The following is a 14,526-nucleotide window of genomic DNA, read 5'->3' on the forward strand; positions in this document are numbered from 1 at the left end:
GTGGCCACCATGGAAAACAATATAGAGGTTCCTCTAAAAATTAAAAATAGAGCTATCATATGATTCACCAATTCCACTACTGGATATTTATCTGAAGAAAAAAAAAAAAAACACTGTTTTGAAAAGATATATTCACCCTTATGTTCACCGAGTCCATTGACGGATGAAAAGATATACTAAAAATATACAATGGAATACTACTCAGCTGTAAAGAAGAATGAAATCTTGCTATTTGTAACCACATGGTAGACCTTGAAGTTATTATATTATGTGAAATAAGTCTGACAGAGAAAGACAAATACTTATATGTGGAATCTAAAAAACAAAACAAACCAACAAAACAAAATAAAGTCCAAACTCATAAGTACAGATTACAGAATGGCACTTGCCTGAGGGCAGGTGGATGGGGGGAATAAGTAATGGGGATCAAAAGGTACAACCTTCTAGTTATAAAATAAATAAGTTATGGGGATGTAATGTTCAGCATGGGGAATACAGTCAGTAATATTGTATTAACTTGTATGGTGACAGATGGTGACTATGCTTATTGTGGTGATCAGTTCACAGTATACAGAAATGTTGAATCATTATGTTGTATACATGAAACTAATGTAATATTGCATGTCGATTACATGTCAATAAAAAACATGAAGAAAGGGCTCATTGCATATTTTATAAGGAAATATTGCTAGACATCTACATATGGTTCTTTTAGCACCTTTTAAGATATACTTAACCTCAAATAAATAAATACTAAATAATAAAATATACCTAACCTCTTACTTTTTCCCACCTTGTCTCCCAGATTTAAGACCCTTTTAAATGCTCCACAGACCCTATGCACCATTACTTCTGAAGAACAATGATATCACACAGATTAAAATGAGCCCATATCCCAAATAAGTACAATCATTTTGCTGTAAAAATTTGGAAAGGGTTTTTATAATTTTGTTTCTGAAATATTAGGTTTCAAGTAATATGCCTAATTTATAACTATGATTTCCAAGTGATCATCAAGTATGGATGCTTTCAGAGTAAAAAGGTTTAACTTACAAATTCTTTTCAAATGTCTTGACATTTTTATGCTACTTTTTTCACAATGAATGAAGCTGCTTTAATATTGCATTTTGCTTAGTTATTAAGTTGAATTTTGTATTTCTTCTAATTTGCAACCTGTGTAAGTGTGATCGGACCATAAATATTTTCCAAGGCCTGTGAAACTTAGAAACTCTGGAGTGCCTTCAGCTCCTAATGAATTCAATAGGCCCACCTACAACAGCCCCAGATTATCATCCCCACCAGGGACCTAACACCAAGTCCTTGGGGACTGGACCACAAAACACTCGGCCCAAAGACTGGTCACTGTGCAGTCCTAACTGGTCTTTGCTGGTTATAGTTTGACACTGACTCGTCTTCTGACAAGCAATCCTCATGCGGATGGGATATCTTCTCTGAGCACACAGAACTCATCAATGTCTAGTGGCTACACTTGGGTCCCTGTCTGAAGCTCTTTGTTTGTATTTATATCTTTCAAATAAAGTCTTCTTTTGAGTTTCAGCTTGACATTAGAAGGAATAATACATAACTTACCACACTCCCTCTCATCCACAAAAAAAAGCCCCAAAAATTACTCAGTGGAAAAACCTTCAGAGATAAATAGACACAACATGTATGTCTTAATATTTCCTGTTCAGTATTTGGAGGCTTCTTGAAGGCAACACTGTAGCTAATAATTGCTCAGGCTCCCTACCTGGACGGAACTGTGCTGGGGCTAGAAGTCTTCCAGCCCATCACTCCCTATACAGTAGCTCCACATCCTTTATACTGTGCTGCTTTTTAAAGGAAAACGTCTGGGGAAAATTGTTAACTATGTAGGTAAATATGCATATTGTTAAATTTAAAATTCCAGAGAGATTTTTCAATATTTACAATTCTGATTTCCTTGTAGATGTTCCTAAAACAATGGCACCATTAAACCTTAACATTAATACCTTACATTGAGAACAAATGCTATGTCTTTTATAAGCATCTCCTTAATCTGTTCTTTCTCTTTATTCATTTAATATCAGTTGAGCACCTTCTCTGTGCCAGACACCATGCTGAGCCCTGGTGAGTACAGCAGACGGAGTCCCTGGGAATAAAGGAGGCAACAATTGCAACCCATTGCGGTGTCTTCTGTAAGTGCTTCTGCATGGCTAATTTAAACCTGTTTTACTAAAATTCAATCCCATTTCTCCTTGTTCTACCCACGGAGTAGGTAAACAACAGCCAATCACTATCCTTTCCAACATAGGCTTCCTGATACTTGAAACACTCAAATTTCTTTTTTCTTGCTCAAAATAAATGTATTTTTTCACAAAGAAAAGAAGATTACATTTGATGTGAGCAACAAGCCAATATAACTCCTTTGCTGTGTCATCACATTGTCATTGATATGAAAATATAGAATATAAATTTTCAGTCACATTGAGAAGATAGAGGAAAATAGAGTCTCATATAATCAACCAGTTTCTTAGACATTAATCTATACACAATCCTGATGGTACCATTCTAAAAAAAAAATGCACTCTAATGAAACAAAAATTGTGCCATATTGCACTAGCTGAGGAAAAAGTAGCTAATAGGTCTCTATCCCATATGACTCATATCTAAGTACTCTGCCCCCAAAGAAATCAAGACACACTGTCACTGAGCCACATTGTTATCCCTTAAGAAGACTATAAAATGTGTACATCACTCATTCGTTGACACGGAACTTGTGCCAAAACTATAAAGAGCACATATTAATGCATATCCCAAATGTGTAGGAATGACTACAGAATAAAACACAGACTGAAATTGGTACTCACTATTAATTTGTCTTTTATAAATGATTAAGTAAAGCATATGAAGGAAATAAAAGGGCAATAAATACCCTTTTATCACAAACTGGGGGGTTTCTCTTACTCTGGGCTTGCACACAACCAGTTTAGAAATGTGCATAATTGCCTATGGTCAACATCATATCACTGCCAGATCACACATTAAACAGATAACCACTATTATTATAAAAGCTACTTCCTTGACCTCATATTTTAGTCTGGCTAGGAATTCCTGTATTTTCCCAGATCAGCTGTTACACGGTGCCAATCTTGTGCTGTGCATGTCAATTTTGTACCAGTGTAAGTGACCGGTGCCTCACAGAGCATACTTGAAAACACACTTATATGCATAGGAATAGCATAAGTTCAAGAAATATGATCATAATTCTTGCAGTGTTGTTTTTTTTTTAAATCTGAAGTCTATGTGTGTTTTTCTATTATAGCTAAGGTACAGTGTGTGTTATTTGGCAGCTGAATTTGACATGAAAATATAAAAGGTTTGGGCAACCACATATTTGGAAATAGAAATCTTTCCTGAAAACATGGCTTTGGTTTTTAAACACAGCTAAATTTCTGGAAACTTCAATTTGTTAAAGACAGCCAAGACTTCAATCATATTTAACATATTCCTGGGGTTTACATATAGTGTTTCAAAGTAATAAACAACATCTTGTTTGGAGTAGCATGAAGAAAATGAGGCAAGCACTTCTTTAGAGTAAAAGCTCCACTTTTTAAAAATAGTTTGGAGACTCATTCTTATGTTGGTAAAATCACAAAACACTATTCAGCAAACAAAACATGATGAGCTCAATTCAAGTTGGTAAACATTTTTAGCTGGCTTCATTTGTAGTAAGAATTTTAATGTAACCATAACTTCAAGGATATGTCTCTTATAATAGAGACTTGAGGGGCAAAACTTTTTTTTAATTGTTAATAAGAACAATGGTGTCAAGTTTGCACTTAAAAATCGGAAGAGATGATGACAACAGTGAATTGATTGAACAAGTTTAAAAATCACATTACAGCACACTGAAATGCAACCACATTTACTCACTAGTGCTCTCACTGCAGCGACCAACAAGCCCCAGGCCTGATTCAGTAGCAGAAAATAGACTCCTTCCATAAGGTAGGGTCTATATATACCTTATCTTCAAAATGTAAAACCAGCAGTAAACCTGTAAATCTTTCACATGCTTTTGCCTCATTGGTCTAAACACAATAGCGATGTCTGAAAACTCTTAAGTCTCTCAGTAAGAATAAAAAGCCCTTTTCAATAAGCAAAACATGACAAGTCAAAATAGTCCTACCCAAGGAAAGGAAGGTGCTTTCTCCATACTCTTTGTAAGAAGTCAGGTCAGGGCACCCATGTAGCTCAGTCTGTTAAGCATCTGCCCTCAGCTCAGGTCATGATCCCAGTGTCCTGGGATCCTGGCCCGCATTGGGCTCCCTGCTCCACGGGGAGTCTGCTTCTCCCTCTGCCTCTGCCTCTCTCTATGTCTCTCATGAATAAATAAATTTTTTTTTTTTTAAAGAGAGAGAGAGAAATCAGGTCTAATTTCATTTCACTATGCTTTTTCCCTAAACAGGGACTCAATGAACAGAAAATCCATTGTAAGAACAATTACAGATTCATATCCAGATAACTTATGACAAACCAACTAATAAGAATGTGAACATCTTATTCTGTGGTCAATACTCCTTAATTTTGTCTGCATGTAATTCCTAACTTGTCTCATACTAGATACTTTATTTCTAATGGTTAGCAGGTAAAACATGAGAATTTGTCTGAAGGTTTAAAAGTTGGTGAGATGTTACTTCACACTCATTAGGAGAGATATGATCAAAGAACAGAAAACAACAAGTGTTGGCGAGGATGTGGAGAAATTGGAGGCTCATGACTTATTGGTGGGAATGTTAAGTAATGTGGTCACTACAGAAAATAGTGTGTCAGTTCCTCAAAATCTGGCAATTCTACTTCTGGGGATATACCCAAAAGAATTGGAAATAGGGTCTCAAAGAGATATTTGGACACCCATGATATAGCAGCATCATTTGTAATAGTCAAATGGGGGGAGCAACCCAAGGATCGATTAATGAAAGAATGAGAAACAAAAATGTGGCATATTCATATAAGGGAATATTATTTGGTCTTAAAAAGGAATGAAATTCTGACACTTGCTACAACATGAATGAATCTTGAGAACATTATACTATGTGAAATAGACCATTACCAAAAAGCAACTGCTCTAAGATTCCCCTTATGTGACCGTGCTTTGAGTAGTCAAATTCATAGAGACAGAAAGTAGAATGGTGGTTCCCAGGGCTGGGGGTAGAGGAGAATAGGAAGTTATAGTTTAACGGGTACAGTTTCAGTTTTGCAGGAAGAAAAGAGCCCTATAGATAGGTTGCACAACAACTTGAATGTACTTACACTACTGAACTGTATACTTAAGAATGGTTAAGGTGGTAAATTTTATGTAATGTGTATTTTGCCCCCAAGGAAATATTTTTTAATTTAAATAAATAAATAAATAAATACATACATACATACATACATACATACACTCTGTAGTCTGAAGATCAGGGCCAAGCATGTTGCATCATTTCATCATTAAATCTTCACAACAACACAGGCCATGAGTTATATTGTGTCCAGGTTACAGAAGGGACCGCTAAGACCAAAACCTCAGAACTTAGAAAAGATCACACTCTTAGTCCAGTGGAAGGTTTGGGGGACAAATAACTCCATACCTGTGCTATGTCCAGTAGCATACTCCTCTAGCCTTTTCATTCTTGCCTCTGTCACTGTTCAATATGAAAGTACCCTCACTTTTTAGTGGAAGATGGACGCCTGAAAAAGCCTATGTTAAATGTCTGTTTGTCAAAGAAGTTTCTGTTCCAAAGAGGAAAGGATTTGTAAGAATATCCAACCATCCACTTACAGAAAAAATACTATGAAATATTAAGTGTTTGACTAAACCTCTCTTCCTACAGTCTAACAATGGACAAACATCAGGAGAAAAAAAAGGAAACTCAATATTTTAAAACCATTTACCTCACCAATTCACAGCTTAGACTCTCAAAATCCTTATTAAGGGAAAAAAAAAAAAAGATACTTATAGTCTTTGTCCAGAGAAGTAAAGTTTTATATGTTCCCTATGCAAGCAAGAGTGATAAGATGGAGTAATTTAGTAATAAACCTTAAGACTTTAAAAATCATTAAGGAAAGGTTTATAGTGCCATGTCTAGATATGCCTAGGAGAACTTAGAAAGTACACAAACTAAGGACTGTAAGATCTTGGAGGGATGCGGAAGTCTTTTGCTCATTTTATATGATTTTATGAATAGATGATACATTTTTTGGCATTTTTCAAATAAAAAAGAAAAACCAGAAAAGACTAATAAATGCTTTTATTGATGCATATTGCAATATAAAAGAAGGAAGTTCATTGTCAATGACTATGTTGATTTACATAGCAGACACCTTTATCCTTCATTAATAGGAAGTACTATAGCAAAGTGGTTAGAAGTGGAGGTTTTTAAGTCAGGCTTTGTTTGAACTTAAGCCTCATTCTCACTGGTTATGAGGTGGAAAAGTGTGATTTACCCACTCAAAATTTATGTTCCCATCTGTAAAATGGGGATAATAGTATCAATCTTTCAGGTTTATTGTTAAGGTTTTAGAGGTTACTATGTCTGGTACATACTGATCCCTCAGTTGAATACAATTATTAGAAGATTACAGTTAACAAGAGAGACCAGGTGACTCTACAATGTTAGCATTAAATTAGCTGAATGTAGACATAAGGGATCAGGAAAAACAAACTGATAATAGACTGTAAGGAAAGCTTGAATTTGATAATAAGTCAGCTTAATTACTCAGATATTGATTAGGATAATAATGAAGTTAAATCTGCAGCCTGTTTCTAAAGATATCGTGTGTTTGCTTGCTTGCTATTCTAGTTTCCTAAGCAGTCAACAATCTCAAGAGAATGTTCCTGAGACTTAACCATGTATGATTAAAAATAATAGATGATATTGAAAGCATCTGGTTCAGCAAATGCTCCTAGGACTGAATAGTCAAGGTACTAATGTGGCTTTTTAAGATAATACAAACTGCCAATAGGAATGTTGACTGAATTTCTAAAAGGTAAACTGCTTACACGGAGGAATGAGAAATTATTTTTTAAGAATTAAAGGCGATCCAGTTGAGATTTATCAGAGTTAAGTACTAAACCAAGACAAGAAAAAAAAAAGTGATTCAAATAAAAGTGGTTAAGCAGAGATTTTAAAAGCAAGCTGTTTGGACAGTTAGTAGAAATCTTTTGTGTTTACATAATAAAATCACATAAAATAAACAGAAATAACAAAGTTAGGCTGAAAGGAGAATGGTAGGCAGTGAACTCAAAATCTACAAAATATTTCAAATAATCCTAAACATTTTTCTACAAATGTTAAGCTGAGCCTCCTCATTAAAGAATAATTTTGAGTCAGAGTTCAGTGTTGCGGTTGGGGGGGGGGGGGGGACAGGGATTTAACAATGGAGAGGCATAGATTTTTCTTGCTGCCTCAGCAAGTATTGTCATAAAACAATTTTGCTTTCCAACTTTATAAAAAGAGCATTTGAGCAGTGTGCACATACCAGAAGAAATTATTGTGGGCAGAGAAGTAAAGTTATACTGGCCTTTTATTCCTCTCCTACCGTTACAGAGATTTAATCATATCTGGGACACGTATGCAAAGCCCACCAAAGATATTGACAGGATGGAAGCCATCTTCGCAGTGAAACGTGGGGGCTCTTGACTCCTTCGAGAAATCCGTCCTGGTCAACCACCCACAGAACGACTTTGTCTTAGAGATAAGACAAGGACAATTGTCTTATTATCCTCTCCATTGATAATAGTGTCAAGGCACTATTTCCAAAGTTCCACTTAGTCTACCTGAGAGGAGACAGAATGTTCTAGATGTGTGGATCGTCCTGACCCTGATATTCTCCTGCTTACCCATTAGCACAGATTAGTTTACTGTTCACACTGTGCCCTAGACACTATTCTGAGAGCAAGTGGACTAAAGCAGAAACAAGCCTTTGGTGAGAATGGAAAGTGGGCAAGGGGTAAGGCACAGTGGAGGAACAGCATAAGGCATCAGGCCAGAGAAACAGGCTCTGATGGACATACGGTGTCCATATTTTCCAAACCAAAACTCATGACACATAGCTTGACAAGTATGATTGTACTTATGGGAACAACAGGACAGAATATTTACAACCCAGGTTGCCCTGGAAAATCTAGGGTATATAAACACCACATCCATAAAGCCATTGCAAGTGGGAAGGCTAACATAACCTACTTTGAATTCTGCAAGTGCTGGTCAGCACATGTGAAAGTAAGTTGAAGTCCCCCTCGTCTCTATTTATTTCGATCACAAATGCATTACATATTTTTGACACATTTAGGATCTCTATTCCAAAGACTTGCCATAAGAATAGCAGGTGATATCTGAATGAAATAGATTTTTACAGTTGAGTAGAAAAGCAGGCATCATATCAGATTAGAATTATTTGCCAAACTTGCCTGCCCAGGCCTTGAAGGGGGACTAAACTCACCCAGAGACTTCAGAGTAACAGAAGGGAGGAAATATCTCAGAAAGCCCATGCGCACTTGCACACAGTTTTCAGATTAGGCTCCACAAATTTTCAGGAAGAAAATTAATCAATTTAAATATGTGCCCCTTTTTTTCTTGCCTTCCATCCACTTAATTACTTGCATGTGAGAGTCACTGTTTCTTATACAACCCCCCCCCTACAAAAACTTCAGTGAAAGCTTCTTGTCGAAAGAAAGACAAAGGTCAATAACCTATTATCCCCAAGCAACCCTAAAACAACAAACCAGGGAGGGGGAAAAAGTGAAGAAATGCTCAGAACAAGGGTAAGACCTTCGTTCATTGTATTCTTTTGACAGTGGATAAAAGTTATGATTTCCGCCCAATAACTATAAATTGATAGTGTATCCAACTTTTAAAGAATGTGTAAGGAGACCCCATAAAATATTGGAAGAGTTATTCCGTGGAGGGTCAGGAATGCTTTAAGGACTAAAACTGTATCAATACGATACAAGTTGTTAACGCACCACAGAAACTCCAAGTGGGGAAATGCCTGAGGGATGACCTAATGAAAGGAAAGTCCCTCTCTTCCACATGAGGAAACTGAGGCATGACAGCACATCCAGGGTTACCTCACTGGCTGCAACTGAGTCAAGGCACAACCCCATCTCCTGCAGAGCTCACAGACGAGTTTATTCATCTGTAAAATGACGGTGCCGGACTCCGAGGTCAATGCCAACCAGAACATCCTGAGATGCTGTATTGATTGATTGCTTTGTAATCTACTTATTTGTATTTTGGCTCTTAAATAAAGGTAAGGCTGCCAGGTTTGACATATTTCTAGCCCTTAGAAAGCTGACCTGACAGTAAAGCCCTTCCAAAACATTTATAGAGACGATGTTCAGAACAATTTGCAGAATTTAATAAGGTGACACATTTTGAAGCATGGTGCAGTTACAGCCTGCATGGATGCGTGTGAGGGAGGTATTATTTTTTTTTAATTTTCAAGATGTCACTGACAAGGGAGACATATGCCAAATGGTAAGAAAGGCCTCTATTTAAAAAAAAAAAAAAATCCTTGAAAAACACACGAAGAGCAATGAAGAGCATGACACAGAATGAATGAAACATGAAAACATGATACCGAGAATGAGAAAATACAGTGATTAAAATCATTTAAGGTCATGTGATGCCTCTTCTTTTCCACTTACACCTAATCCTAAAATATCGCCAAGCAGAGGTTTCCCAATATTTAATATCGTAATGTGAATCCTGAAGCAATCCTCTTCAATCAAAGTATATAAATTAGTATAAAATCGGCTATATTTTTAAAATCTTCTATACTAGTTATAATGTTTCTTGTTTATCTTTACCGTGGACTCCTCCCAGTACTTCATACAGCTCTAAGGTAGAATTTACACAGTAAAAGAAAAAATGACCATGTGGCACAAATATTGAATGAATGCTCAAATTGTTAAAAGCTAGATTAGCCAATTTACTATTATCTTAAAAACGGTTTGATCAGATGTAGTATATTTTACATATATTATAGGTAAGATGCTTTAAAATATAATAAGCCAGTGATCAGAATATTCTTTTAGGGTCATGGGAACTTTTTTCATAATACATAGTAGAATACCTATACCACCAAAATCATGATTAGAAGCAATTAAGAAAAGAAAAGTACTTGGAAAAATTGTTGCACAGTCTGGTTGCCTGATTTCCTGACTGACCTCAAAACCGTCAGGTAACTAGGTGAAACTTTCAGGTCTCTAAAGCATTTTCCCTATACTGATAGAAGGACCTTGGCAATTAAGCAAATCTGGTTTTGAGCTCACAGCTTACTAGCTGTTTATTCTTGGGCAGTTATTTAATTTATCAGTGACAGTTCCATTATTTGAAATAATAATAATGTCTGAATCACTAGATTCTTAAAGTGATTAGATTAGATGGTATCCAAAATTTAGCTGTCATGATGTATGACACCAGGAAGCATCCAATAAGTGGAAGGAGTACTAGAAGAAGTAGTAAGAGTAGGAATGGGCCTTATTATGTTTTTTTTTTTTTTTTCTGTTGTGACATGTTGTCATGCAGTTAAGACAGGTCTTGGTTCAGGGAGGTTTGGGTCTGAAGTCAAGCTCTATGCTCAGTGGCTGGGTGATGAGAGATTGTCTCTGGTTCATTTCTTCTGTGAAATGGACATGTTATTACTATTCTTATGAAAATTAAATGAGATAAGACATGTTGGTGTTACACGGTGTCTGGCACAATGGAGGGATCCTAAGGAAATGCTACTTCCCAGCACTCCTTGTCCTCCCAACTCCCTCCATTCCTTTACTCACTCATTCACAAGCATGTCCTCAGCCCTGGAAATACAAAAGAAACAAGACTGTCCATTCTGGTTTCAAGAAGGGGATAAGAAGGTAGAGAAAGAGAGAGAGATTATAGGATGTGATGATAAATAAATTTAAAGGAATTATAAATCATTCTTGAGAGCACAAAAGAGAATAGAATAAAGCTTGCTTGAAAAGTCTTTAGAAGATCTAAATCAGTGAAGCCACTTAATACCCAAATGGCTACAACCCCCCCCCAAAAAAAATCAACAACACTAACAACAACAACAACAAGCAAAACAACAGAAAATAACAAGTGTTATTTCCACAAGGATGTGGAGAAATTTGAACCATCATACATTGTTCATGGGAATATAAAATTCTACAGCTGCCATGGAAAACAGTTTAGGGGTTCCACAAAAAGTATAACGCAGACTTAAGACCCAGCAATTTCACTCCTAGATATATACTCCAAAGAATTGAAAGCAGATATTCAAACAGATGATAGTACATAAAAGTTCATAGCAGCACCATTCACAATCACCAAAACGTGGAAACAACCCAATTGGAGAAATAAAAGGTGGTATATCCACATAACGGAGTATTATTTGGTCATGGTAAGGAATAAAGTATTGACGAATGCTATGTATGAACTTTGAAACATTATATTAAGTGAAAGAAGCCAGTTACACAAGACCATGCATGCATTATGTGATTCCATTTATATAAAATGTCTGCAGGACGCAAATGTCTGAAAACAGAAAGATTAGTGGTCGGTTAGGGCTAGGGAGATGGGGCAGCAGTGAGACCTAAGGGTGTATGTAATGTTTCTCTTTGTGGAGACAAAAATATTCTAAAATTGACTCTGGGGGGTGCCTGAGTGGCTCAATCAGTTAAGCATCTGCCTTCTGCTCAGATCATGATCCCGGAGTCCCAGGATTGAGCCCCACATTAGGTTCCCTGCTCAGTGGGGAGTTGGCTTCTCTCTCTCTCCCTGCCCCTTTCAACCTACTCATGCTGTCTCTCTCTCTCAAATAAAAAGATAGAATCTTAAAAATAAAAAAATAAAATTGACTCTGGTGGGGCGCCTGGGTGGCTCAGTTGTTCAGTGTCTGCCTTCTGCTCAGGTCATGATCCCAGGGTCCTGGAATCGAGTCCCACATTGGGTTCCCTGCTTGGCAGGAAGTCTGCTTCTCCCTCTCCCACTCCCCCTGCTTGTGTTCCCTCTCTCACTGTGTCTTTCTCTGTCAAATAAATAAATAAAATCTTTAAAAAAAAAATTGACTCTGGTGATAGTTGCACATATCCATGACTATGCTAAAAAGCACTGAATTGTAGGCTTAAAATGGGCCAATTAAAAGATTTAAAATGGCTCAACTATCTCAATCTGTTTTAAAATTAGAGAGAAAGAAGCTAAAAATAAAAATGTTAACACACACACACACACACACACACACACACACACACACACACACACACAATGTCCTAGGAGTTTAGCCAGACTTCCCCTAGATCCAGTATGGATAGTGACCGTGGGTGACCATTCCAGGGCTGGAGCTGAAAACAAACTAAGAGTGTGTCAGGCACAGAAGGTAAGAATGGAACCACATGTCCACAGCCCAAAACAGGGAATGGTGTTAGCATCTTCTGTAACACTAATAGGTTGAATGGGAGCGGGGCATGGGAAAAGAGGCCAGAGAACAAGGAGAGATGGAGATCACTTTGGATTTGGAAGAGTTGCACACAGCCATGGCTCCGAGTGACTCTACTGCTTCACTGGGCAGGTGTGCAGGCAACTTTGTGATCTTTCTTAAGCATCCATTTCCTATAAAACGGTAATAAATGTAATGCTCACCTCACAAGATACTTTGAGGATTTAATGAAACAAAATAGATAAAGGATGTAGCCCGAGCCGGCAAACAGTAGGCTGTCAATAAGTATTAGCTCCTTGCATCTGTGGGAAACCAAGAGTTTAAAATGAGAGATTTCCAGTTATCAACAAAATGTTATATTAGATGATGAAGGTTTCAAGCTTTTTGAACCTTTGAGTAATTTATACACATTACCACTAATTTAACTTCTTCTGATCCATCAAGAAACATGCATGGTTTTTTAAAAACCTCTAGAGAATTATGGTAAATGTCTCCTAGACTAATGATACTGATCTGGCCTCAGTAGCTCAAGCTTAGCCATAAAAATAAAAAGATCTTTCACGATGATGATATTCTAATTAAATATCCCAAACTTTATTCCAGGTATACACAATCCAGTATCGGCAGAGCTAATTCAACCAAGAGCATTCTAGCCAGTAAATAATAAATTCTCAGAAGCCAAAATTTCCATTTATACCTGTAAATAGAAAATTCAATTTAATGCAAATTGTTAAATAATAAGACCAGTGGGCAATGAACCATACTAAACACATCATATGAAATGGATCAGTCATGCAGCATGGTGACCAGGAAAGAAATCTGTGACACGTTCTGCAGCTAAATGCTACGTGTTTACACACACATGCACCAAACAGGGTGCTACTCCAGAGACACAGTACACATATGAAACAAGTACAAATTCTGATTGAGTGGCTGGTTCTGTTCCTCTGTATTTAAAATCTTTTGGTCACCTTCCTTTGGATCATCTAACCATGAAGAATGCTATTTTATACAATGCTTGGCAGAGCAGTTGTTAGGAAGAGGAATCCTGTAAACGGTTTCACTGAAGCTAAAAATCATTAAGAAGTGGATTCAGGCATGCTTTTTATTAAGACCTCCTTCCTGAGAAAGTTCAGAAGTCACTGTCCACAAATTTAAAAAGTAGCAAAATACTTGCAAAATCCCTCCAGTTATGAGGCACATAAGATGAAAGTCACTCAATGTAGATAATTTTTTCCAACTATAATCTGGGCAATAAGATAGAACTTAGGCTTCAGAGATTTTGGAGGTCGTTCAAGGTGCTAGATTTAAAATGTATCTTAGAGCATGTCTAGAGAGCAAGGGACTTGAGGGAGAAACGTTTGGAAGAAAATAGGTTTGATTTTTTAAACATTTTCCAGCTCTCTCTCTCTTTAGATAAAACATCGTGCATCTGAGCTTAGAAACAAAAGGAAAAAATCACATGGATCATCTTTCACCCTAGTCACCAAGGCGCTGACACCCTAACATGGGCTGTTATAACAAGAGAGTAAAATCCTTAATGCTGATGTAACACTTTGCTTTTTGAGTTCCCAGAGTCTGACGAGTATGCAGACAAGAAGCCAAGCAAATCTTAGAGACAGATTCTCTTTTCCATATGTGTTTGTGTAGTACCTGTTTGCCAGGAACTGAGGGATTTCACCGGAAGTGGGACTTTCTGGCTAAAGGTAGGAAATGCCAGGTGAGCCTGGACAGGTTGGTCACCCTAAGTGTTTGTCAATAAAAGACTAAAACTGACATATAATCATATGATTTGATGTGACACACACATCAAATCAACACACATATATTTGAAATAATTTTAAAATAATGGTATTCAAACATGAAAATGCAAAATGTTCAGCTAATGAACATTTGGTTATTTCTACACTTCTATGAGTTCCCATCACACCTTCAAGGAAATTTTTAGGTGTATTCTCCAATGAGAAGGACCCAGGGTCAACCTAAGAATTCAGCCCAAGTCCCCTGGTCCCTAATAATCTGGAAAATTTTGGAAAAAAGGATTTTAACAGAAAATCTTTTCTATACTGATTCAGAGAA

General features: G+C 36.9%; 1 long non-coding RNA gene across 8 annotated transcripts in view; it reads right to left on the reverse strand.

Annotated features, from left to right (window-relative positions):
- The window catches only part of LOC125095897 (uncharacterized), a 69,431-nt gene that overhangs the window by 40,204 nt on the left and 14,701 nt on the right, over positions 1–14,526 (reverse strand). For 7 of the 8 annotated variants that reach the window (XR_007125991.1, XR_007125988.1, XR_007125987.1 and 4 more), the window contains exon 4: positions 12,651–12,749. The exons of the other annotated variant lie outside the window; for it this stretch is intronic. This is a non-coding gene — a long non-coding RNA (uncharacterized LOC125095897). The remainder of the gene's footprint in view (positions 1–12,650; positions 12,750–14,526) is intronic. 8 annotated transcript variants of the gene reach the window in all.

This window comes from Lutra lutra, chromosome 3, assembly GCF_902655055.1.
Source record: "Lutra lutra chromosome 3, mLutLut1.2, whole genome shotgun sequence".
In the NCBI taxonomy this organism is placed as follows: domain Eukaryota; kingdom Metazoa; phylum Chordata; class Mammalia; order Carnivora; family Mustelidae; genus Lutra; species Lutra lutra.